Source organism: Anolis sagrei, chromosome X, assembly GCF_037176765.1.
Source record: "Anolis sagrei isolate rAnoSag1 chromosome X, rAnoSag1.mat, whole genome shotgun sequence".
NCBI classification, from domain to species: domain Eukaryota; kingdom Metazoa; phylum Chordata; class Lepidosauria; order Squamata; family Dactyloidae; genus Anolis; species Anolis sagrei.
The window spans coordinates 70,161,174-70,187,095 of NC_090034.1; the positions used below are offsets into that span (position 1 = coordinate 70,161,174).

Here is a 25,922-nt window from a genome sequence, read left to right on the forward strand (position 1 = left end):
TGTTCAAGGAGCTCCACTGGCTGCCATTCATTTTCCGGTCCCAATTCAAGGTGCAGGTTCTTACCTACAAAGCCCTGAACGGTTTGGGACCCACCTACCTGTGTGACCGCATTTCTGTGCACGAACCCACACAATCTCTTTGATCATTTGGAGAGGCCCTGCTTGCGCTCCCACCTCCTTCGCAGGCACGATTGGTGGGGACGAGGGAGAGGGCCTTCTCGGTGGTGGCCCCCCGACTCTGGAACTCACTTCCCAAGGACATCAGACATGCCCCAACGCTGGCAGTCTTTAGGAGGAGCCTGAAAATGTGGTTGTTCCAGTGTGCCTTCCCAAAATAAGGAAAACTCTTAGCAATATGTCCTCAAATGCACTTTAACATTGATTTAGGATCGCCTGCACGCCCTCATCTTTCTTTGAAAACCCTATCCTAGTTATACCCTACCTTGTTCATGCCCAGCATTATTTTTTAAATTTTAAATTATTACATTTGGCCCGGCCATAGGTTTTTAAATGCTTGTATGTTATTGTTTATTGTTTATTTCTGTTTTGAGATTTATTTTACTGTTTTCTATTGATTATTTTGTTATTGCCTTCATTTTATTGATGTACTGCGGGCTTGACCTCATGTAAGCCGCACCAAGTCCCTTGGGAAGATGGTAGCAGGGTACAAATAAAGTTATTATTATTATTATTATTATTATTATTATTATTATTATTTCAATGGGAAGTGTGGGCCTGCTTTTGATTGATGAGATAGGATTGTTGTTGTTGTTGTTTCAGACTTAGGTTGACCCTGAGTGAGGGCCGGGTAAATGACCTTGGAGGACTGTATTCGGCCCCCGGGCCTTAGTTTGAGGACCCCTGACCTAGGAGGTGTTTACAGACAACGCCGGCTCTTCGGATTAGAAATGAAGATGTGCACCACCCCACAGTCAGACTCGGCTAGACGTAATATCTTTACCTTTACCTATGACTTCCCTACTCCTATCAATGCTGCCTAGAATCACATTGGCTTTTTTAGCTGATGCATCACACTGTTGACTCCTGTTCAGTTTGAGGTCTATGAAGACTCCTAGATCCATTTCGCATGGACTGTTTTCAAGCTGGGTGACAGCCATCCTATAGGTATACAAAATGGGGGACAATGCCTGGCTCGAGAGCAGTACGTGTGAAAAAGATCTTGGAGTCCTCGTGGACAACAAGTTAAACATGAGTCAACAATGTGATGTGGCAGCAAAAAAAGCCAATGGGATTTTGGCCTGCATCAATAGGAGCATAGTGTCTAGATCTAAGGAAGTAATGCTACCCCTCTATTCTGCTTTGGTTAGACCACACCTGGAATATTGTGTCCAGTTCTGGGCACCACAATTTAAGAGAGATATTGACAAGCTGGAATGTGTCCAGAGGAGGGGGACTAAAATGATCAAGGGTCTGGAGAACAAGCCCTATGAGGAGCGGCTTAGGGAACTGGGCATGTTTAGCCTGAAGAAGAGAAGGCTGAGAGGAGATATGATAGCCATGTATAAATATGTGAGAGGAAGCCACAGGGAGGAGGGAGCAAGCTTGTTTTCTGCTTCCTTGGAGACTAGGACGCGGAACAATGGCTTCAAACTACAAGAGAGGGGATTCCATCTGAACATGAGGAAGAACTTCCTGACTGTGAGAGCCGTTCAGCAGTGGAACTCTCTGCCCCTGAGTGTGGTGGAGGCTCCTTCTTTGGAAGCTTTTAAGCAGAGGCTGGATGGTCATTTGTCAGGGGTGATTTGAATGCAATATTCCTGCTTCTTGGCAGGGGGTTGGACTGGATGGCCCATGAGGTCTCTTCCAACTCTTTGATTCTATGATTCTATGATTTCAATGGGAAGTGTGGGCCTGCTTTTGGTTGATGAGATAGGATTGTTGTTGTTGTTTGCTTTCAAGTTGTTTCAGACTTAGGTTGACCCTGAGTGAGGGCCGGGTAAATGACCTTGGAGGACCGTATTCGGCCCCCGGGCCTTAGTTTGAGGACCTCTGACCTAGGAGGTGTCTACGGACAACGCCGGCTCTTCGGATTAGAAATGAAGATGAACACCACCCCACAGAGTCAGACCCGGCTAGACGTAATACCTTTACCTTTACCTATGACTTCCCTACTCATATCAATGCTGCCTAGAATCACATTGGCTTTTTTAGCTGATGCATCACACTGTTGACTCCTGTTCAGTTTGAGGTCTATGAAGACTCCTAGATCCATTTCGCATGGACTGTTTTCAAGCTGGGTGACAGCCATCTTATAGGTATGCATTTCATTTTCATTGCTTAAGTTCATCTTCTTCTCCTGTTTGCCCATTCTCTCCAGCCACTTTTGCCCCCTATTAAGCCTGGAACACAAAGACTGGGTCCCCCATTGCCTCTCGGTCACACATTGCCTCCGTCACACAGCACTGTTGCCTAGTTCCAGGGGCGGCTCGTCCATTACGCGAAGTAAGCGGTCGCAGAACACTTTTTTTTGCCAGGGGCGCAGAGGCGCCTTTGTAAATGCCCCTCGACCACCACTTGAGGATCCCCCCTCAGCTCACAACAGCCCTAGCAGTCCGGGGGCAGCCTTGGCTTTCTTACCTCGCTGCCGGGCGATCCTCTTCCCAAAGGGGCCGGGCCCTTGAACCTTGCCTAGCCCCTCTCGTTCCTGCTCCACCTGGCCACCGGGTGCGCAAGCAGAGCCGACGCTCAATCGTTCTCCGTGTTCGATCCCTTCCCCATGATCGGCTCCCTTTCCCAATCCCCCAGCGCTCCACCCACCTCCTCTCCTCTTCCCAATCCGCGGGTGGGCAAGCCACCGCATCTGGCCCGCTTCGGGTCCGGAGGCATGTCTGAAGACCCCAGCGTGCGCACCAAAAGTCGCCTCTTCTCCTGACTTTTCCTTCAGCCATTGGGACCAAGAGACAGAGAGAGAGAAAGAGAGAGGGAGAGAGACCCTCCGGCTGGAGGTATCTCCCACCTCCACTCCCTCCTTTGTTTTTGCGCCTACCTTCAAGAAAGGTGGGCATCTCCACCTCTGTCTCTCTCTTGGTCCCAATGGCTGAGGAGAAAGTCAGGAGAAGAGGTGACTTTTGGTGCACACGCTGGGGTCTTCAGGCACGCCTCTGGACCCAAAGCGGGCCAGGCAAGGGAGCAAGTGCGGCAAGTGTAGTTACTGGGATGTATAGTTCATCTGCAATCAAAGAGCATTCTGAACTCCACCAATGATGGAATTGAACCAAATATGGCACACAGAACTCCCATGACGAACAGAAAATATATATCAATGATTGGTTTGGGGGGGGGGGGGAAATACCGTTTGCTTACCTTTGAAAATTACCTAGGGCCACCTCTGCCTAGTTCCTAGATCATAGTACTTTCTCTCAAGTGGCTGGGCTCATTTTCCTCTGCCCTTGGCCTCCGCCTGCCTCTTATATGCAAGGCTTCCTCTTTAACATGCACCTCACAGCCTTTTGCAGAGATCCCTGGCCTGCCTTTGCTATAGCTGTATTGCTGGGGCATCCCCCTCACCTGGAAAGCTGAGCCTTGGATGCATCCAAGAGCAGCAGCAGCCATTTCCCTGGCTGTCTTTTCCGTGATTTGCTTCATTTCAAACCATTAAAGGCATGTGTTGTTGTGGGTTTTAAAAAAACAAATACACCTGGAAAACAGAGGAAAGAAAGAAAATGCTTTCATCAGCATCTTCTCCCCATGGGAAGGACCTGGGAGTCATCATCCCGGCTGTCGCTTGATGAGTTGTGATTGAAAAATAAGCCTTGCGGAGCCAAGAGATACCTGAGCCGCCTGTCAAGCAGAGATCCCAGTTGGCTACACACCATTTAGCAGAAATATGAGCCGGGTGGAAGGGAAGCAATGGGTCTCTCCAGTGATCAAAGGTCAGGACTTGGAGATATCCCAGAATCCGGCAACATAGTGCAGCCAAGGGGAAGCAGTCTAAGCGTTATTTATTTATTTAGCATGTCAGAAGCGAATTGAGGGTACAGTTAAAACACAAAGTTTAAAAACTTGGCATTATATTAAATGTACTTTGACTAGAATCTGGCCATACTTGGAGTGCCTCTGGTGTCGCTGTGAGAAGGTCCTCCATTGTGCATGTGGGAGGGCTCAGGTTGCATTCTAATAGTTGGTCTGTGGTTTGCTCTTCTCCACACTCGCATCTCGTGGACTCCACTTTGTAAACCACCTCGAGTCGCCAGAAGGCTGAGAGGGGCAGTATACAAATACAAGTTAATAACTAAGTAAATAAATAATCCAAAAAGCTATAGACCAGCAGTTCTCACCTTGGGGGTTGGGACCCCTGGGGAGGTGGCAAGGGGATGTCAGAGGGGTCGCCAAGGATAATCAGAAAACAAGGTATTTTCTGTTGGTCATGAGGGTTCTGTGTGGGAAGTTTGGCTCAATTCTGTCGTTGGTGAGGTTCAGAATGCTCTTTGATGGTAGGTGAACTATAAATCCCAGAGGCAGCCCTAGGTAATTTTCAACCGTAAGCAAACAGTATTTTGCCCCTCCTCCCCAACCAATCACTGATATATATTTTCTGTTCGTCGTGGGAGTTCTGTGTGCCATATTTGGTTCAATTCCATCATTGGTGGAGTTCAGAATGCTCTTTGATGGTAGGTGAACTATAAATCCCAGCAACTACAACGCCCAAATGTCAAGGTGTATTTTTCGCAGATTCCACTAGTGTTAACATTTGGGCATAATGAGTATCCATGCCAAGTTTGGGCCAGATCCATCATTGTTTGAGACCACAGTGTTGTCTGGATGTAGGTGAACTACAACTACAAAAGTCAAGGTCTGTTCCCACCAAAACCTTCCCGTATTTTCTCTTGGTCATGAGAGTTCTGTGTGCCAAGTTTGGTTCGGTTCCATCGTTGGTGGAGTTCAGAATGCTCTTTGATGGTAGGCTAACTATAAATCCCAGCAACTTTGAATTGTGTTCGGTAGCAAACAGAGGCGGCCCTAGGTAATTTTCAATGGTAAGCAAATAGTATTTTGGCGCCCCCTCCCCCCCTGCCCAAACAATTTATTTATTTTATTTATTTCAAAGTTTTCTATACCGAGCTTCTCACCTCATTGAGGGACTCAGCCCGGTTTCCAACCATAAAAACACATACAATCAGTAAAAATATCATGATTCACAATTACAGTAGCATATTAAAATAACAAATATATTTAAAACTACAGTGGTCAGTCGTCATGCTAAAAACGAATATACATCATCTTCCATCCAAAACTTAGGGCGTTATCTCATTCATCGAAAGCCTGTCTCCATAACCACGTCTTCACCTGTTTCCTGAATGCCAGGATAGACGGGGCGGTTCTGACCTCTGGTGGGAGAGAGTTCCAGAGTCGCGGGGCCACCACCGAGAAGGCTCTGTCCCTCGTCCCCACCAGGCGCGCTTGTGAAGCCGGTGGGATCGAGAGCAGGGCCTCTCCAGACAATCTTAATAATCTTGGTGGTTCATAGGGGAGAATATGTTTGGAGAGGTAAACAGGGCCGGGGTCGTTTAGGGCTTTATAGGTTAACACCAGCACTTTGAATTGTGCTCGGAAGCTAATTGGCAGCCAGTGGAGCTGGTGTAACAGCGGAGTGGTGTACTCCCTGTACCCAGCACCCGTTAGTAATCTGGCTGCCGAGCGTTGGACTTGCTGCAGCTTCTGGGCAGTCTTCAGAGGCAACCCCACGTAGAGAGCGTTGCAGTAATCTAAGTGGGATGTAACCAAAGCGTGGACAACCGTGGCCAAGTCAGACTTCTCAAGGTACGGGCGCAGCTGGTGCACAAGTTGTGCAAAAGCTCCCCTGACCACCGCTGCGAGTTGTAGTTACTGGGATAACTCACTGATATATATATTTTGTTCGTCGTAGGAGTTCTGTGTGCCATATTTGGTTCAATTCCATCATTGGTGGCGTTCAGAATGCTCTTTGATTGTAGGTGAACTATATATCCCAGTAACTACAACTCGCATATGTCAAGATCTATATTCCCTCAAGAGCACCTCAAGAGCGCCCCTGGGCAAAATCAACTATACTGCAAATGCTTACTTTGCGTAATGAGTTGAACCGCCCCTGGTAGTAAACTGGGAGCCAGCGAAGTTGACGTAACATGGGAGTTGTATGCTCCCTGTATGCTGCTCCAGTTATTAACCTGGCTACCTTTCGTTGGACTATTTGAAGCTTCCAAACAGTCTTCAAAGGCTGTAGATGCACCCTTGCTGCTGAACTAAAGTTGCCTTCTCTATTTTTTTCCTAAGGCGTTGTTTATCCTTAAGACCTACTGTATGCACTCGAATATAAGCCAATCCGAATATAAGCCAAGGCATCTAATTTTACTACAATAAATGTAATAATAAAAATAATAAATAGAGAAAAATAATAAATGTAATAATAATAATAATAATAATAATAATAATAATAATAAATAGAATAAAGTAGTAAATGTAAAAATAATAATAGAGTAAAATATTAAATGTAATAACAATAATAGTATTATTATTATTATTATTATTATTTAAAACTTTTATATCCCGATCTTCTCTACCTCCGTAGAGGGACTCAGACCGGCTAACAGAAGAAATTCAATGCACAAATACAACTAAAAACATCATAAAATCATAATAAGTTAAAATACAAACAGAATAAATACATATAAGCCAAATCGCCAAGATATAATCAAGTTCAATTCAATCCACAAATGTGGTCAGTAGTTATTAGGCTATTACTGGACTCAACCAATTATTCTGGGAATGCTGTGTCCCAGAGCCAGGATTTCACTAACTTTCTGAAGGTCAGGAGGGAAGGGGCAGATCTGATCTCCGTCGGGAGAGAGTTCCACAGCGAAGGGGCCACCACCGAGAAGGCCCTGTCCCTCGTCCCCACCAGACGCGATTGCGAATATGGTGGGACTGAGAGCAGGACCCCTCCAGAAGATCTTAACAACTTGATGGTTTATAAGGGAGAATCTGTTCAGACAGGTAAACTGGGCCGGAACTGTTTAGGGTTTTGTAGGTTAACACCAGCACTTTGAATTGTGCTCGGAAACTAATTGGCAGCCAGTGGAGCTGACGCAACAGAGGAGTTGTGCGCTCCCGTCAGTAGCCTGGCTGCTGCACGTTGGACTAGTTGTACTCTTCAGAGGCAACCCCACGTAGAGAGCGTTGCAGTAGTCTATACGGGATGTAACCAGAGCATGGACCACCATGGCGAAGTAGAGTAAAATAGTAAATGTAATAATAATAATAATAATAATAATAATAATAATAATAGATTAAAATAATAAATGTAATAAAATAATACTAACAGAAATAATAATAAACTTGACTTGAGTATAAGCTGAGGAGGGCTTTTTCAACCTAAAAAAGTGCTGAAAAACTCAGCCTATACTCAATTATATGACAATCAGCTGTAATAAGGCTCTTCCCGGGCTTTAGACTATGGACACATGACTTTATTTAATTTCTGTTCATTTTTTAAAGAGCTTGGCAAACTTCACCATTTTTTCACATTGAGATAGAAAGATTTTTAAAAAAAAGATTAAAAGCAAAACCAATTCATCTTCCACAGGGAAGATTTACCCAGAGCTTGGAAACATGAAAGCCGAGTGCTAATGTGTTAATGCTGACTCATTAAAATCAATAACGTTGCTGACATCCAACGATTAAGAAACTCTCCAAAAGTGAATTTGTTAATGAATTTGTTTATTTGTCTTCTTTTCCAAGAAAAAATGGTGTAAAACTACTAGAAATGGCTGGTGACAAATTACAATAATGAGAGCGGTTTGTCACCTCTTGGGAATAATACAATTAGGATTTAGTGATATAAAGAACAGACTGTAGGATCCTCCTTGCTTGTGTTTTTGAATTGGATTGGATGCAGCACATTAATTTTAATTAATTCTATCCAGGCTTGGGCTTCACCCTTGAGTCCCTGCAAAGCATCCATGTCACAAAACGCCAATGGTAAGACTGGTCCCAAAAAGTAGTAAGTCTCAAAGTCGGTCCTCCATAATCACTGAGGTTAGAAACACAGAACCTCCAGAAAAATGAAAAAAAAATCCAAATTTTTAAAAATTGTGAGTTTTTTAGAAAAATTAGGACACATTTCTAGGAATATGTAGGTTCTTAAGCATGACTCTGTGGTCAACTTCAGCACATTAGAGGACCGAGAGATTGAACTTTCAGCAAAATTGACCACAGAATCACATTATGGGACCTATAGATTCAACTTTCAGCAAAGTTGACCACAGAATCACATTATGGGACCTATAGATTCAACTTTCAGCAAAGTTGACCACAGAATTACATTGGAGGACCTACAGATTCAACTTTTGCAAAGATGATCACAGAATCACACTGGAGGACCTACAGATTCAACTTTCAACAAAGTTGACCACAGAATCACACTGGAAGGCCTATAGATTCAATTTTCAGCAAAGCTGACTACAGAATCACATTGGAGGACCTACAGATTCAATTTTCAGCAAAGTTCCCCATAGAATCACATTGGAGGACCTACAGATTCAACTTTCAGCAAAGTTGACACAGAATCACATTGGAGGACCTATAGATTCAACTTTCAACAAAGTTGACCACAGAATCACACTGGAAGGCCTATAGATTCAACTTTTAGCAAAGTTGACCACAGAATCACATTCGAGGACCTACAGATTCAACTTTCAGCAAAGCCGACCACAGAATAACATTGGAGGATCTATAGATTCAACTTTCAACAAAGTTGACCACAGAATGACAGTGGAGGGCCTATAGATTCAACTTTTAGCAAAGTTGACCACAGAATCACACTGGAGGACCTACAGATTCAACTTTCAGCAAAGCTGAACATAGAATCACATTGTAGGACCTACAGATACAATTTTCAGCAAAGTTGACCACAGAATTACATTGGAGGATCTACAGATTCAACTTTCAGCAAAGTTGACACAGAATCACATTGGGGGACCTACAGATTCAACTTTCAGCAAATTTGACAACAGAATCACATTGGAAGACCCACAGATCCAATTTTCAGCAAAGCTGACTACAGAATCACATTGGAGGACCTACGGATTCAACTTTCAGCAAAGCTGACCACAGAATCACATTGGAGGACCTACAGATTCAACTTTCAGCAAAGTTGACACAGAATCACATTGGAGGACCTACAGATTCAATTTTCAACAAAGTTGACCACAGAATTACATTGGAGGATCTACAGATCCAACTTTCAGCAAAGTTGACACAGAATCACATTGGAGGACAGATTCAATTTTTACCAATATGATTACAGAATCATATTGGAGGACCTATAGATTCAACTTTCAACAAAGTTGACCACAGAATCACATTGGAGGGCCTATAGATTCAACTTTTAGCAGAGTTGACCACAGAATCACACTGAAGGACCTATAGATTTAACTTTTAGCAATGATGACCCCAGAATCATACTGGAGGACCTACGGATTTAATTTTCAAAATTGTCCATTGAATTTCATTGGAGGGCCTACAGAACTGTTCTCACTAGGGCTTTCTAGGTACCACAGATACTGACCATAGAGTTGCACTGGATGACTGGGGGCCCTTCCATATGGCCCTATATCCCAGAACATCAAGGCAGAAAATCCTACAATATCTGTTTGACCTAGGTTATTTGAGATAATGTGGGATTTCCTGCTTTGATATTCTGGGATATAGGGCTGTGTGGAAAGGCCCCTAGACGTTCCTAGAGATAGCATTTTACTCAAATCTGTGAGTAATCAAATCCACAAAAATCAGACCTGCAAATGTGGAGGGCCGATTAATAGTCTTTGTTTGGTCATAACTGTCACTGCATTGCCAAAAAGCATAATTGAAAATGCCATGCAGTGAGGCTGAGCCTTCTTCATTTAGATTAACAAGTGTTAGAAAGCAAGTGGTGCTGTGGGCATTTGAGACCACAGGCTGGAGGTCTCATAAAAAGGAGGAGATGGTTAATGAATTAATTTGTCATTACTGACTATTTGTTGCCAAGGACTGCAAGGGCTGTTTGTAAGATTTTTTTCTGTTTCGCATCCAAAAAAAGTTGGCGGGTTTTGGATACTATGCAGAATTAATATGCAACTTCTTTGTTGGCTGGGAAAGCAGAGGGAATGGGAAATATAGGAAGGAGTGTTTCTTAATTTTGTGACTCAGCATTCAGCAAACTATTCCATTCACACAATCACACATGTGACCTCTAAGAATTACTCGCTTGATTATTATTGGAAGGATACGCAAGCACATTTACACTGAAGAAGGTTAGAATAATGGTTGAATCAGAGTTGGACAGTCTTATCTTTAATTGCAGTCGTATGTAAATATTCAAAAACATTTAACATCCTGATGCTTCAATTAATATAATTTTATGGGTATCTATTTTTATTTTGAAATTTACCAGCAGTTGCTGCATTTCCAGGGTGGGCTAGGCAAAACTATGGTGAGATGGATCTGTAATTGGTTAAATGGACGAACCCAGAGGGTGCTCACCAATGCTTCCTCTTCATCCTGGAAAGAAGTGACAAGTGGAGTGCCGCAGGGTTCCGTCCTGGGCCCGGTCCTGTTCAACAACTTTTAGAAGGCATGATCATCAAGTTTGCAGATGACACCAAATTGGGAGGGATAGCCAATACTCCAGAGGACAGGAGCAGGATTCAAAACGATCTTGACAGATTAGAGAGATGGGCCAAAACTAACAAAATGAAGTTCAACAGTGACAAATGCAAGATACTCCACTTAGGCAGAAAAAAATGAAATGCAAAGATACAGAATGGGGGACGCCTGGCTCGAGAGCAGTACGTGTGAAAAAGATCTTGGAGTCCTCGTGGACAACAAGTTGAACATGAGCCAACAATGTGATGTGGCGGCAAAAAAAGCCAATGGGATTTTGGCCTGCATCAATAGGAGCATAGTGTCTAGATCTAGGGAAGTAATGCTATCCCTCTATTCTGCCTTGGTTAGACCACACCCAGGGGCAGCTCAAGCCATTACGCAAAGTAAGCATTTGCACTATAGTTCATTTTGCCCAGGGGCGCTCTTGGGGAAAAATAGACCTTGACATATGCAAGTTGTAGTTACTGGGATGTATAGTACACCTACAATCAAAGAGCATTCTGAACTCCACCAATGATGGAATTGAACCAAATATGGCACACAGAACTCCCATGACAAACAGAAAATATATATCAGTGATTGGTTGGGAGGGGGGAGCAAAATGCCGTTGCTTACCGTTGAAAATTACCTAGGGCTGCCTCTGACCATACCTGGAATATTGTGTCCAATTCTGGGCACCACAATTCAAGAGAGATATTCACAAGCTGGAATGTGTCCAGAGGAGGGCGACTAAAATGATCAAGGGTCTGAAGAATAAGCCCTATGAGGAGCGGCTTAAGGAGCTGGACATGTTTAGCCTGAAGAAGAGATGGCTGAGAGGAGACATGATAGCCATGTATAAATATGTGTGAGGAAGTCACAGGGATGAGGGAGCAAGCTTGTTTTCTGCTTCCCTGGAGACTAGGACACGGAACAATGGCTTCAAACTACAAGAAAGGAGATTCCATCTGAACATTAGGAAGAACTTCCTGACTGTGAGAGCTGTTCAGCAGTGGAACTCTCTGCCCCAGAGTGTGGTGGATGCTCCTTCTTTAGAGGCTTTTAAACAGAGGCTGGATGGCCATCTGTCAGGGGTGCTTTGAATACAATATTCCTACTTCTTGGCAGGGGGTTGGACTGGATGGCCCATGAGGTCTCTTCCAACTCTTTGATTCTATGATTCTAAGGGAGATGTTGACAAGCTGGAATATGTATAGAGGAGGGTGATTATGATTCTATGATTCCCAGCTCGGCTTATACTTGAGTCAATACATTTTCCCAGTTTTGTGGTAAAATTAGGTGCCTCGGCTCATATTCGGGTTGGCTTATACTCGAGCATATGCGGTACATTATATATAATATATATAAACGTTTCTTGGGGCTCCACAAAAAAAACTTTTGCTTCAAAAAGGGCTCTGCCGTTGAAAAAGTTTGAGAATGCCTGCTTTAAATCAACAAGTGTTGCTACCCTTTACTACTCACCCTTCCATGTGAGGCAAATGGGGGCTATGTGCTGAAATACCTCGAAACACAACAGACAGCTCTTACCCCATTTTAATAGGAGAGTGATCTAGTTTCTGTGCTCCATTTCCCACCTAACACTGGAAGGGGAGGGAGGGATGATATCCCATAAATACATCCAGCTCTATCCCTCGAGCCTTCAATTTAAGGCTCCAGTTAACTGGAAGATGTGCACCAACCTTGGGGCGACACCAATTGGACATGATTCTCTCGATGACATGGGGCACTTGGCCACATCCCTCCTATAGAGGTTCTTTTCTCCTTCAGCCAGGATGTGATTGAAACATATTCCATCCAGCCATGAATATTGCTCCACTAGCATCTGAACGCACCCTACCTTTGTGCCCCACATCTGATCTATAGACACTTAACCCTTGAAGGTCTCATCTAGCTGGGGAGCTTCATGCTGGGGTGGTCCATTTCCAATTAAAAGCTAATTAACTCTTCTCGCGCTTTCTCTCAATCTCTGTTTTTCCCCCCTAGGGGAAGGAGAGATTGACTGACATGTAGTTTGATTGTCCATTGAGAGTGGGAGACAGGAGGGGGTGCCACCAATCCAGTCTTCGTTTAAGGCTCTCCCCATCTCAGTCTCACCACGGCTAGGACACAAGAGGGTTGGGGCAACATTGACCAACCCCCTTTGATGTTTTCTCTGGAAAGAGGAGCAGAGAACAGAAGCAGTCACTGTGTCTGTCCCGTCCAGCTATTATTTCGCTCTCCTCCTCATCGCCCAAGGGATGCCAGCCCATCACCGGAACCCGGTAAGGGCGTCATCGGGGGCAAGCAGATGTCACCCTGCCAGTGCTCCGGTCATGGGTGGGATGTGGACGGGACTTGATTGCCGAGGGAGCTGCAAGGTGGGGATTCTGAGATGTTGTGATGGGTGGTCCTGTTTCGGGATCTAGAGTGGGTGGGAGGAGGCAAGGAGAATATCTAGAGAACCTCGGAGCTGAAGGGATGGGGGCAGGACTGACGCTTCCTCTTCAAACCAACCACTTCCAGGTCAGGTTGGTTCAGTTTGCGGGTGGAATGCCACAGCTTTCCAGCTTTCTGAAGTCCAGTTTTCATTGCCTCTTGCCCAAGAACATTATGGTCAGCTGAAGATCATGGTAAATTGAGTAATTTGAGATTGTAAATGGAACTAGTTTAATAATTTTTTATTATAGTCCCTTACTTTACTTAGGCGATCGCTCATAGCCTGAGGATGATGGCATTCCAAGTGTAGTGTCTTGGTGGTGGGTGTGGAGACCTATTCTTGATTTGCATGTTCTTCTACAGTGAGGATATTGGTTTCCAGGTGGAAGGTGGTCCCAATCAGGGTTGGTTTGACAACGGCTTCCTCTTGGCACATTTCTCCCTTTCGCTATCCATTTGTGCCTCTTTGAATTCTGCAGCACTGTTGGTCACAGCTGACCTCCAGCTAGAGCACTCAAGGGCCAGGGCTCCTCAGTTCTCGGTGTCTATGCTACAGTCTTTAAGGTTGGCTTTAAGCCCATCTTTAAATCTCTTTTTCTGTCTACCAATATTACATTTCCTGTTCTTGAGTTGCGAGTATAGTAACATTCGGACAACATGGCTAGTCCAGCGGAGTTGATGGCATAGGAGCATTGTTTCAATGCTGGTGGTCCTTGCTTCTTCCAGCACATTGGCATTTGTCCACCTATCTTCCCAAGAGATTTGCAGGATTTTTCAAAAGCAACGCTGATGGAATTGTTCCAGGAATTGAGTGTGATATCTGTAGACAGTCCATGTTTCGCAGGAGTATAGCAGGGTTGGGAGGACAATAGCCTTGGTCTCCCTATGGATGTTCCAGTCCTCAAATGCTTTCTGCTTCATTCGGGAAAATGCTGCACTCACAGAGCTCAGGCGGTGGTGTATTTCAGTGTCAATGCTGATTTTTGTGGAGAGGTGGTTGCCAAGGTAGCAAAAGTTGTCAACATTTTCTAATGTTACACCATTAAGCTGTATTTCTGGCATTGCAGAGGGATTGGCTGGTGAGTGCTGGAAGAGCACTTTACAGTTCCTAAACTAGTGGTGGAAGCAGGATTTTCACCCACGAAATAGCAATTGGAGCTTTCCATATAAGTGCACTCAATCTGATGTAGGGCTTAGTTTAGACTTTGAATGAGTTTACCCAACTTGAAGCACAAACTTCATGAGTGAAGGAGCAATTGGAGACTTCCATATCACAGTACACTCAAACTAGCATAACGTTTATTTTAGACTTTAAAGGAGCTAACCAACATGCTGAAACTATTTTATAGAGCTAGGATTCAGCACCTGAAATAGCGCCTTGAATTCTAGAAGATGGAAGCCACACTTTTGGGTCTGGCTCTGCGGCAGTGGTTCCCCACCTTTGGGCCTCCTGGTGTTTTGGACTTCAACTTCCAGAAATCCCAGCTAGCTTACCAACTGTTAGAAATTGTGGGAGCTTTTTTTTTGTCTGTCTCTTTATAGGCAGCTTTTGGGTTAAATCACAATTTTTCCCCTTTGTTTTTGGTATAATTTCCCAATTTTAAATAGAGAGGTGCATGATCTCCTGGCCATTGTTTACCCACCAATAGTTGGCATTATGTTATTAATATCTACCTGAAAATAATCTAAAGTAGTGAATGTTGAATGTCTATGTGAGAAGTAAGTGGAAATATCTACTATTATTCTACTATTCTACTTTATTCTACTATTCTACTATATTTATTCTACTATACTTTATTCTACTATTCTACTATATTCTACTATTAACTTCTATTATGTTCCACTAAAATTTATCTTGCAATTTGTTTCTGAATTTCCTATTTCATTGCTCTTCATTTTTTTGTACAGGTGTAAGTTTAAAGCCACACCAATTATTATATCTCCTGATGCTTATTTTTCTATTTTTGAGCAGGTTCTGTTTATGAATTTTACTTAATTTCTGGTTTGGGATGTAAACACTTGCTATTGATACCTGAATATTGTTTATTTTACTTATTATCATTATAAATCTATCTTCGGTATCGTTAATGACCTTTTCCAATTCAAAGTTTTGATTATATTTTATGAGTATGGCCACCCCTCTAGCTTTATTTGATTCCCCCAATTCTTACTGTATATCCCAATTTCTGTTGTTAAGTAATTTGGATTTGTCTCCCGGGAACTGGAGGAGTTGAAGTCCAAAACACCTGGAGGCCCAAAAGTTGTGAACCACTGGTCTATGGGATAGAGAATAATTGTTACCATAACAGTATATAACAAAATTTGAAAAATATTCTGTTCCTGGTTTTAAAGCATCATTTCTCAACCTGGGGGGGGGGGGGGGGTCACGAGGGGGGTGCCAGAGTAGTCACCAAAGACCATCAGAAGACACAGTATTTACTGTTGATCATGGAGGTTCTGTGTGGGAAGTTTGGCCCAATTGTAACATTGGTGGAGTTCAGAATGCTCTTTGATTGTAGATTAACTATAAATCCCAGCAACTAAACTCCCAAATGTCAAGGTGTATTTTCCTCCAACTCCATCAGTGTTCACATTTGGGCATATTGAGTATCCATGCCAAGTTTAATCCAGATCCGTCCTTGTTTGAATCCACAGTGCTCTCTGGATGTAGGTGAACTACAACTCCCAAATCAAAGGTCCATGCCCACAAAACGCTTCCAGTATTTTCTGTTGGTCATGGGAGTTCTGTGTGCCAAGTTTGGTTCAATTCCATCATTGGTGGGGTTTGGAATGCTTTTTGATTGCAGGTGAACTATAAATCCCAGCAACTACAACTTCCAAATGAAAAAAATCAATTCCCCGCCAATCCGATGAGTATTCAGATTTGGGCATATCGGGTTTTTGTGCCAAATTTGGTCCAGTGAATGGAAATACATCCTGTATATCAGATATTTACATTATGATTCATAACAGTAGCAAAGTAACAGTTCTGAAGTAGCCAGAGGCGGCCCTAGGTAATTTTCAACCGTAAGCAAACTGTATTTTGGCGCCCCCCCCCCCCCCCAGCCAATCACTGATATATATTTTCTGTTCATCATGGGAGTTCTGTGTGCCATATTTGGTTCAATTCCATCATTGGTGGAGTTCAGAATGCTCTTTGATTTTAAGTGAGCCCCCGGTGGCGTAGTGGGTTAAACCCCTGTGCTGACAGGACTGAAGACCAACAGGTCGCAGGTTTGAATCCGGGGAGCGGTGGATGAGCTCCCTCTATCAGCTCCAGCTCCTCATACAAGGACATGAGAGAATCACAGAATCATAGAATCAAAGAGTTGGAAGAGACCTCATGGGCCATCCAGTCCAACCCCCTGCCAAGAAGCAGGAATATTGCATTCAAATCACCCCTGACAGATGGCCATCCAGCCTCTGTTTAAAAGCTTCCAAAGAAGGAGCCTCCACCACACTCTGGGGCAGAGAGTTCCACTGCTGAACGGCTCTCACAGTCAGGAAGTTCTTCCTCGTGTTTACATGGAATCTCCTTTCTTGTAGTTTGAAGCCATTGTTCCGAGTCCTAGTCTCCAGGGAAGCAGAAAACAAGCTTGCTCCCTCCTCCCTGTGGCTTCCTCTCACATATTTATACATGGCTATCATATCTCCTCTCAGCCTTCTCTTCTTCAGGCTAAACATGCCCAGCTCCTTAAGCCGCTCCTCATAGGGCTTAAGGATGATAAAAACATCAAATCATCCGGGTGTCCCCTGGGCAACGTCCTTGCAGACGGCCAATTCTCTCACACCAGAAGCGACTTGCACTTTCCCAAGTCGCTCCTGACACGACAAAAAAAAGGTGAACTATACATCCCACTGTTTTAATTGTGTGCTGTCTTATTGATAATGTTGTATATTTTATTGTCTATGTTTTTATTTTAATTATTTGTATTGTTGTTTTATTGCTTGTATTGTTGTATTGTGGGCTTGGCCTCGTGTAAGCTGCACCGAGTCCCTTGGGGAGATGGTAGCGGGGTACAAATAAAGTGTTATTATTATTATTATTATTATTATTATAACTAAAACTTGCATATGTCAAGGTCTATTTTCCCCCAAGAGCGCCTCAAGAACGCCCCTGGGCAAAATGAGCTATATTGCAAATACTTACTTTGCGTAATGGGTTGAGCCGCCCCTGGAAGTAGCAATAAAAATAATAGGTTCTTGTGGGTTTTTTTCGGGCTATAGGGCCATGTTCTAGAGGCATTTCTCCTGACGTTTCGCCTGCATCTATGGCAAGCATCCTCAGAGGTAGTGAGGTCTGTTGGAATTAGGACAATGGGTTTATATATCTGTGGAATGGCTGGGGTGGGGCAAAGAGCTCTTCTCTGCTGGAGCTAGGTGTGAATGTTTCAACTGACCACCTTCATTAGCATTTGAAGGCCTGGCTGAGCCTGGGAAAATCTTTTGTTGAGAGGTGTTAAAATGTGCCTGGTTGTTTCCTCTCTGCTGTTTTGCTGTTGTAATTTTAGAGTTTTTTAATACTGGTAGCCAGTATTAAAAGTATTGGACCACACCAACAACCACCATGTCAGACTACACAGAGAAGCCATTGAAATCCACAGGCATGTGGACAATTTCAACAGAAAGGAAGAGACCATGAAAATGAATGTTTGGGGGTCACCACAACATGAGGAACTGTATTCAGGAGTTGCGGCATTAGGAAGGTTGATAAACACTGCTCTATGAGATGTTCATTGAAAAACTATAGCAAAATATGCCGTTTTTGCAGTTTATTATCCCTTTTCCAATTTTGATGATAAAAACCAATTAGGAAATGACATTTATAACCCGGGAACAAAAACTGTGTTACATACTGTAATTTAACTCTTCTCACTTGACATTTTCTGTAAAGCATCAGAGGGGAGATATCTATATTGTTGCTGGCTTGTCTTCCACAACGATTAATAACAGTTTGGGGTGTAGTATGATATATATCTGTGAATGATTCAGAAACATCATGGCCATCATTTATCCCAAATGTCACCACCATATTTTCCTTGCAAAAGGTTTGAAACTTTCTCTGAAATAGTTTTCTGCCACCAATCACCAGTATCCCACATTAGTTGCTCCCAGAACTAATGGTTAGAAGCGTATGATGAGATATTACAGACGTGTGCAAAAAAGCTTCTTGAAATAATGAATACATTCAACCAGCGGGATGGAAATGCCAGCATGAAAGAGGGAGGTCATCTCTGTTTGGTGGGGAGGAAATACATTTTGTGAAGATGCCATCCTTCGAGAATTAACTGGCTATGTTCCATTAGAAGTGCCTAGACCAGTGTTTCTCAACCTTCCTAATGCTGCGACCCCTTATGTTGTGGTGACCCCCAACCATAACATTATTTTTGTTGCTACTTCATAACTGTACTTGTGTTACTGTTATGAATCGTAATGGAAATATCTGATATGCAGGATGGATTTTCATTCACTGGACCAAATTTGGCACAAATACGCCCAAATTTGAATACTGGTGAGGTTGGGAGGGATTGATTTTGTCACCTGGGAGTTGTGGTTGCTGGGATTTATAGTTCACCTACAATCAAAGAGCATTCTGAACTCCACCAACAATGGAATGGACCCAGTCTTGGCACACAGAAATCCAATCATAGAATCATAGAATCAAAGAGTTGGAAGAGACCTCATGGGCCATCCAGTCCAACCCCCTGCCAAGAGGCAGGAATATTGCATTCAAATCATCCCTGACAAATGGCCATCCAGCCTCTGTTTAAAAGCTTCCAAAGAAGGAGCCTCCACCACACTCCGGGGCAGAGAGTTCCACTGCTGAACAGCTCTCACAGTCAGGAAGTTCTTCCTCGTGTTCAGATGGAATCTCCTCTCTTGTAGTTTGAAGCCATTGTTCCGCGTCCTAGTCTCCAAGGAAGCAGAAAACAAGCTTGCTCCCTCCTCCCTGTGGCTTCCTTTCACATATTTATACATGGCTATCATATCTCCTCTCAGCCTTCTCTTCTTCAGGCTAAACATGCACAGCTCCTTAAGCCACTCCTCATAGGGCTTGTTCTCCAGACCCTTGATCATTTTAGTCGCCCTCCTCTGGACACATTCCAGCTTGTCAATATCTCTCTTGAATTGTGGTGCCCAGAATTGGACACAATATTCCAGATGTGGTCTAACCAAAGCGGAACAGAGGGGTAGCATTACTTCCCTAGATCTCGACACTATGCTCCTATTGATGCAGGCCAAAATCCCATTGGCTTTTTTTGCCGCCACATCACATTGTTGGCTCATGTTTAACTTGTGGTGCACAAGGACTCCAAGATCTTTTTCACACGTACTGCTCTCGAGCCAGGCGTCACCCATTCTGTATCTTTGCATTTGAACAACAGAAAATACTGGAAGAGTTTGGTGAGCACTGACGTTGAGTTTTAGAGTTGTAGTTCACCTACATCCAGATTTATTTATCGTGTCAGGGGCAACCAGACAATTGTATTACATTTCTAACAGAACAAACAAACAGACAAAACACAAAGTTTGCAAGCTTGGTAGTTGATTAAATGTCCTTTGACCAGTATCTGGCCTCTGGTGTTGCCGCAAGGAGGTCCTCCATTGTGCATGTAGCAGGGCTCAGGTTGCATTGCAGCAGGTGGTCAGTGGTTTGCTCTTCTCCGCGCTCGCATGTCGTGGATTCCACTTTGTAGCCCCATTTCCTAAGGTTGGCTCTGCATTACGTGGTGCCAGAGCACAGTCTGTTCAGCGACTTCCAAGTCGCACAGTCTTCTGTGTGCCCAGGGGGAGTCTCTCATTTGGTATCAGCCATTGATTGAGGTTCTGGGTTTGAGCCTGCCACTTTTGGACTCTCGCTTGCTGAGGTGTTCCAGCAAGTGTCTCTGTAGATCTTAGAAAACTATTTCTTGATTTAAGTCATTGATGTGCTGGCTGATACCCAAACAAGGGATGAGCTGGAGAAGTCACTGACTTGGTCCTTTCACTATTGGCTGCTACTTCCCGGCGGATGTCAGGTGGTGCAATACCGGCTAGACAGTGTAATTTCTCCAGTGGTGTAGGGCGTAGACACCCCGTGATAATGCGGCATGTCTCATTAAGAGCCACATCCACTGTTTTAGTGTGGTGAGATGTGTTCCACACTGGGCATGCGTACTCAGCAGCAGAGTAGCATTGCACAAGGGCAGATGTCTTCACTGTCTCTGGTTGTGATCCCCAGGTTGTGCCAGTCAGCTTTCGTATGATATTGTTTCTAGCACCTACGTTTTGCTTGATATTCAGGCAGTGCTTCTTGTAGGTCAGAGCACGGTCCAGGGTAACTCCCAGGTATTTGGGTGTGCTGCAATGCTCCAGTGGGACCTACATCCAGAGAGCACTGTGGACTCAAACACTGGTGGAGTTTGGGGAAAACAGAGCTTGACATTCGGGAATTGTAGTTGCTGGGATTTATAGTTCACCTAAGATCAAAGAGCATATTGAACTCCACCAACAATGGAATGGACCCAATCTTGGCACACAGAACTCCCATGAACAACAGAAAATACTGGAAGGGTTTGGTAAGCACTGACGTTGAGTTTTAGAGTTGTAGTTCACCTACATCCAAAGAGCACTCTGGACACAAACAATGATGGATCTGGACCAAACTTGGCATGAATACCCAATATGCCCAAATGTGAACATTGGTGGAGTTTGGGGAAAACAGAGCCTGACATTTGGGTGTTGTAGTTTTTGAGTGAAGGACATACATTGGGTTGTTAGGTGTATTGTGTCGAAATTTAGTGTCAATTGGCCCACTGGTTTTTGAGTTCTGTTAATCCCACAAACATTACATTTTTATTTATATAGATGTTTTGTGATAAGGCGGAGTGCCGCAGGGTTCTGTCCTGGGCCCGGTCCTGTTCAACATCTTTATTAATGACTTAGATGAAGGGTTAGAAGGCAGGATCATCAAGTTTGCAGACGACACCAAATTGGGAGGGATAGCCAATACTCCAGCGGACAGAAGCAGAATTCAAAACGATCTTGACAGGTTAGAGAGATGGGCCAAAACTAACAAAATGAAGTTCAACAGTGACAAATGCAAGATACTCCACTTTGGCAGGAAAAACAAAATGCAAAGATACAGAATGGGGGACGCCTGGCTCGAGAGCAGTACGTGTGAAAAAGATCTTGGAGTCCTCGTGGACAACAAGTTAAACATGAGCCAACAATGTGATGAGGCGGCAATAAAAGCCAATGGGATTTTGGCCTGCATCAATAGGAGCATAGTGTCTAGATCTAGGGAAGTCATGCTACCCCTCTATTCTGTTTTGGTTAGACCACATCTGGAATATTGTGTCCAGTTCTGGGCACCACAATTCAAGAGAGATATTGACAAGCTGGAATGTGTCCAGAGGAGAGCGACTAAAATGATAAAAGGTCTGGAGAATAAGCCCTATGAGGAGCGGCTTAAGGAGCTGGGCATGTTTAGCCTGAAGAAGAGAAGGCTGAGAGGGGATATGATAGCCATGTATAAATATGTGAGAGGAAGCCACAGGGAGGAGGGAGCAAGCTTGTTTTCTGCTTCCCTGGAGACTAGGACGCGGAACAATGGCTTCAAACTACAAGAGAGGAGATTCCATCTGAACATGAGGAAGAACTTCCTGACTGTGAGAGCCGTTCAGCAGTGGAACTCTCTGCCCTGGAGTGTGGTGGAGGCTTTCTTCTTTGGAAGCTTTTAAACAGAGGCTGGATGGCCATCTGTCAGGGGTGATTTGAATGCAATATTCCTGCTTCTTGGCAGGGGGTTGGACTGGATGGCCCATGAGGTCTCTTCCAACTCTTTGATTCTATGATTCTAAGGCTATAGTCCATATTTTGGTTAACCCATTCTTTATTGATGAATTATCTAATTACTTCCACGTTTTGGCAATTGCTAGCCTAGCTGCGCACATCTTAAAGATATGAAGTCTTTGTCTCCTAACCAATGCCCATAGTTTTAATCCGGCAAAGGATATAACTTGTAACTCTGCAAATCCTCTTCTAAATCAGAGTTACTTTTTTCAGACTATAACTCCCATCACTCCCCAATCAGCTTATCCAGAATCTTTCTCAGATCCTTGTTTCGGGGAATCTCTCTTCATTTCAATTCCACTCAATTTCTCACCCTTCCAGCTGTTATATGCACTGCAGCCTATCTCCATATCCTGTTGCATTTTTCATCCAAAGGAAAAAAAAATATTCATTTACATCTACCTTATTTACATATGCCTCCTGAGATATTATTGTTGCTATGCAATTTTGCTTAATGCATACATTTTTGCTCTCAGAGTTTCCCCCAACAGAAAGCATTTCTCTCTGTTAATTCCAATAATGTGAACCATTTTCTATAGGGCAAAGACCTGTCTTTTTCGTAACGAAGAATTATGTAGAGTGCCTGGAATGTTGATTGCTTTCTATAAATGAATAGAATGACTACACTTCGTAAAATTTCTTGAGCCTCTCTTTTTGGCAAATCCTACGAGGGTTGAATGAAAAGTAATGCCTCAACCTTCGTAACTCCTCAATAGATGACAGGACTGGTATGCGGCAGGTACTGGCTTATTCATAGAATCATAGAATCATAGAATCATAGAATCAAAGAGTTGGAAGAGACCTCATGGGCCATCCAGTCCAACCCCCTGCCAAGAAGCAGGAATATTGCATTCAAATCACCCCTGACAAATGGCCATCCAGCCTCTGCTTAAAAGCTTCCAAAGAAGGAGCCTCCACCACACTCCGGGGCAGAGAGTTCCACTGCTGAACGGCTCTCACAGTCAGGAAGTTCTTCCTCATGTTCAGATGGAATCTCCTCTCTTGTAGTTTGAAGCCATTGTTCCGCGTCGTAGTCTCCAAGGAAGCAGAAAACAAGCTTGCTCCCTCCTCCCTGTGGCTTCCTCTCACATATTTATACATGGCTATCATATCTCCTCTCAGCCTTCTCTTCTTCAGGCTAAACATGCCCAGTTCCCTAAGCCGCTCCTCATAGGGTAGATTCAGTAGATTCTCCTCTACAGTTCTATTTTGGTGGGAAGCCTTAGCATTGAATGGTTGTGTTGTTAAAGTGTGAAGTATGGAACCTTGAGCAGACAGTCAGTCAATGCGACTTAAGCAACGTGCAGTTATTGAATTCTTGACAACAAAAGGTGTCACCCCAAAGGAGAATGCAAGCTGTTTATGGTGATTGTGTTGATGTGAGTACTGTGCGTCATTGGGCAAGTAAGTTTAAAGATGTTGAGGTGGGAATATCTGACTGTGTGACAAAGAGTTGGACGTCCTATGACAGCAATCACTGAGTTTCACAAGCAAAAGGTTGACAGATTGATTCGTATCACACAGGTATATGGGAATTTATTTTCCTTTCTCCTGGATGGACTCAGAACGTGACTTTCCCTTACTCCTCCTTATAAGTTACACTGTCCTATCTCCCAGTGTTTTTAATTTTTTTATATTTTTATTAAAAAATTATAAAAACAAGCCCTATGAGGACAAGCCCTATGAGGAGCGGCTTAAGGAGCTGGGCATGTTTAGCCTGAAAAAGAGAAGGCTAAGAGGAGATATGATAGCCATGTATAAATATGTGAGAGGAAGTCACAGGGAGGAAGGGGCAAGCTTGTTTTCTGCTTCCTTGGAGACTAGGACGCGGAACAATGGCTTCAAACTACAAGAAAGGAGATTCCATGTAAACATTAGGAAGAACTTCCTGACTGTGAGAGCCGTTCAGCAGTGGAACTCTCTGCCCACTGCAGTGGAACTCTTTGCCCACAGCAGTGGAACTCTCTGGAGCAAACTTGGCATGAATACTCAATATGCCCAAATGTGAACACTGGTGGAGTTTGGGGGAAACAGAGCTTGACATTCAGGAATTGTAGTTGCTGGGATTTATAGTTCACCTATGATCAAAGAGCATATTGAACTCCGCCAACAATGGAATGGACCCAATCTTGCCACACAGAACTCCCATGAACAACAGAAAATACTGGAAGGGTTTGGTAAGCACTGACATTGAGTTTTAGAGTTGTAGTTCACCTACATCCAAAGAGCACTCTGGACTCAAACAACGATGGATTTGAACCAAACTTGGCATGAATACCCAATATGCCCAAATGTGAACACTGGTGGAGTTTGGTGGAGGCTCCTTCTTTGGAAGCTTTTAAACAGAGGTTGGATGGCCATCTGTCAGGGGTGATTTGAATGCAATATTCCTGCTTCTTGGCAGGGGGTTGGACTGGATGGCCCATGAGGTCTCTTCCAGCTCTTTGATTCTATGATTCTATGATTGACAAAGTGGGTGCTTGCCTAATCTTCCCGGGTAGCAAGTTACAGAGCCGGGGGGCCACCACCAAGAAGGCCCTCTCCCTCGTCCCCACAAGTCGCACTTGTGATGAGAGTGAGAGGAGGGCCTCCCCAGAAGATCAAAGAGATTGTGCAGGTTCGTAGAAGGAATTGCAATCACGAAGGTAGGCAGGTCTCAAACCATTCAGGATTTTGTAGGTGATAATCTGCACCTTAAATTGGGACCAGAAAATGATGTTTGTCCTCAGGTAACAAACCATTGTGTTTGACTTGAAAGAGCATTGTCTTTGACTAATTTAAATAGAGATCATTTCCTTTAGCGTTAATCCAGTTTCTGACTGTGCTGGTACAGCCATACCAGGAGCTCCAAATTTATTTGTTTTGTATTAAATGTTTGCTTGCAACCCTGGGTTTCAGGGATTCTGCAGATAGGTGGCTTCCTTTGGTTGCAGTCATAGGGCAAGTCACCTGTCCATCATCGTTAAGTTTTGGTTCCGCCCCTTGCTCAGGGCAATTGGGAAGGGAAGGGAGCCATTTTTTAGTTAGTCTCAGCAAGGAAAGCTAATGTACAGGATGTGTGCAAGCTTCCCCTGTACAAAAGCTTCAACCTTTAAGACTTTCCGGGGGGGAACAGTCTTAAGAGCATCAAGACTTTCCAGGGGAAAACAGTCTTAAGAGCATCAAAAGATCTCCAAAGATTTCCAGGGAAACATCCCCAAAGCTTTGAGGAATTTCAGAGGGTGAACAGTTTGGAAGACCAAAGAACACCAGCTGGAGAGTCTACTGGCCTTGCTGGTAGGTCCACTCGGTGATCGAGACGCAGTTCGACCCGGTAGCGGAGCCCACATCAGTAAGGATTAGATTACAGTCAGCCTGGGAGAAGTTAAAAGGGGATTTTCCTCTAAAATAAAGAATCAGTTATTGAAGACAATTGCCTGTCCTTCGTGGGCAAGATTAGGAAGCCACCAGTTGCATAAAGGCCTGGAATCATTTGTTTAACTTTACTGAAGACAAGAGAAGTTTCTGTTTGATTGTTCACTAATAAAGGATTTTGTTATACTTCATAAGCCAGGGTCCTCAAACTAAGGCCCGGGGGCCAGATGCAGCCCTCCAAGGTCATTTACCCGGCCCTCGCTCAGGGTCAACCTAAGTCTGAAACGACTTGAAAGTACACAACAACAATAACAACAATCCTATCTCATGAGCCAAAAGTAGGCCCACACTTCCCATTGAAATACTAATAATTTTATATTTGTTGAAATTGTTCTTCATTTTAATTATTGTATTGTTTTTAAGTGTTTTTTGCACTACAAAAAAGATATGTGCAGTGTGCATTGGAATTCATTCATGTGTTTTTTCAAATTATAATCCGGCCCTCCAACAGTTTGAGGGGCTGTGACCTGGCCCTCTGTTTAAAAAGTTTGAGGACCCCTGTCATAAGCCATCTAAAGATCATTTGTGGTGGAAAATCTCTGAGAACTTCTCTTCGGGGGGCCCTGGCTTCCCGCTGGGCTCAAGTCACACATCCTATTTAAAGACAATTATTTACA

At 43.8% G+C, this 25,922-nt stretch overlaps 1 protein-coding gene across 2 annotated transcripts in view; it reads left to right on the plus strand.

Moving 5' to 3' along the window:
• The window catches only part of DLGAP3 (DLG associated protein 3), a 555,041-nt gene that overhangs the window by 422,814 nt on the left and 106,305 nt on the right, over nucleotides 1-25,922 (plus strand). The window lies entirely within an intron of this gene.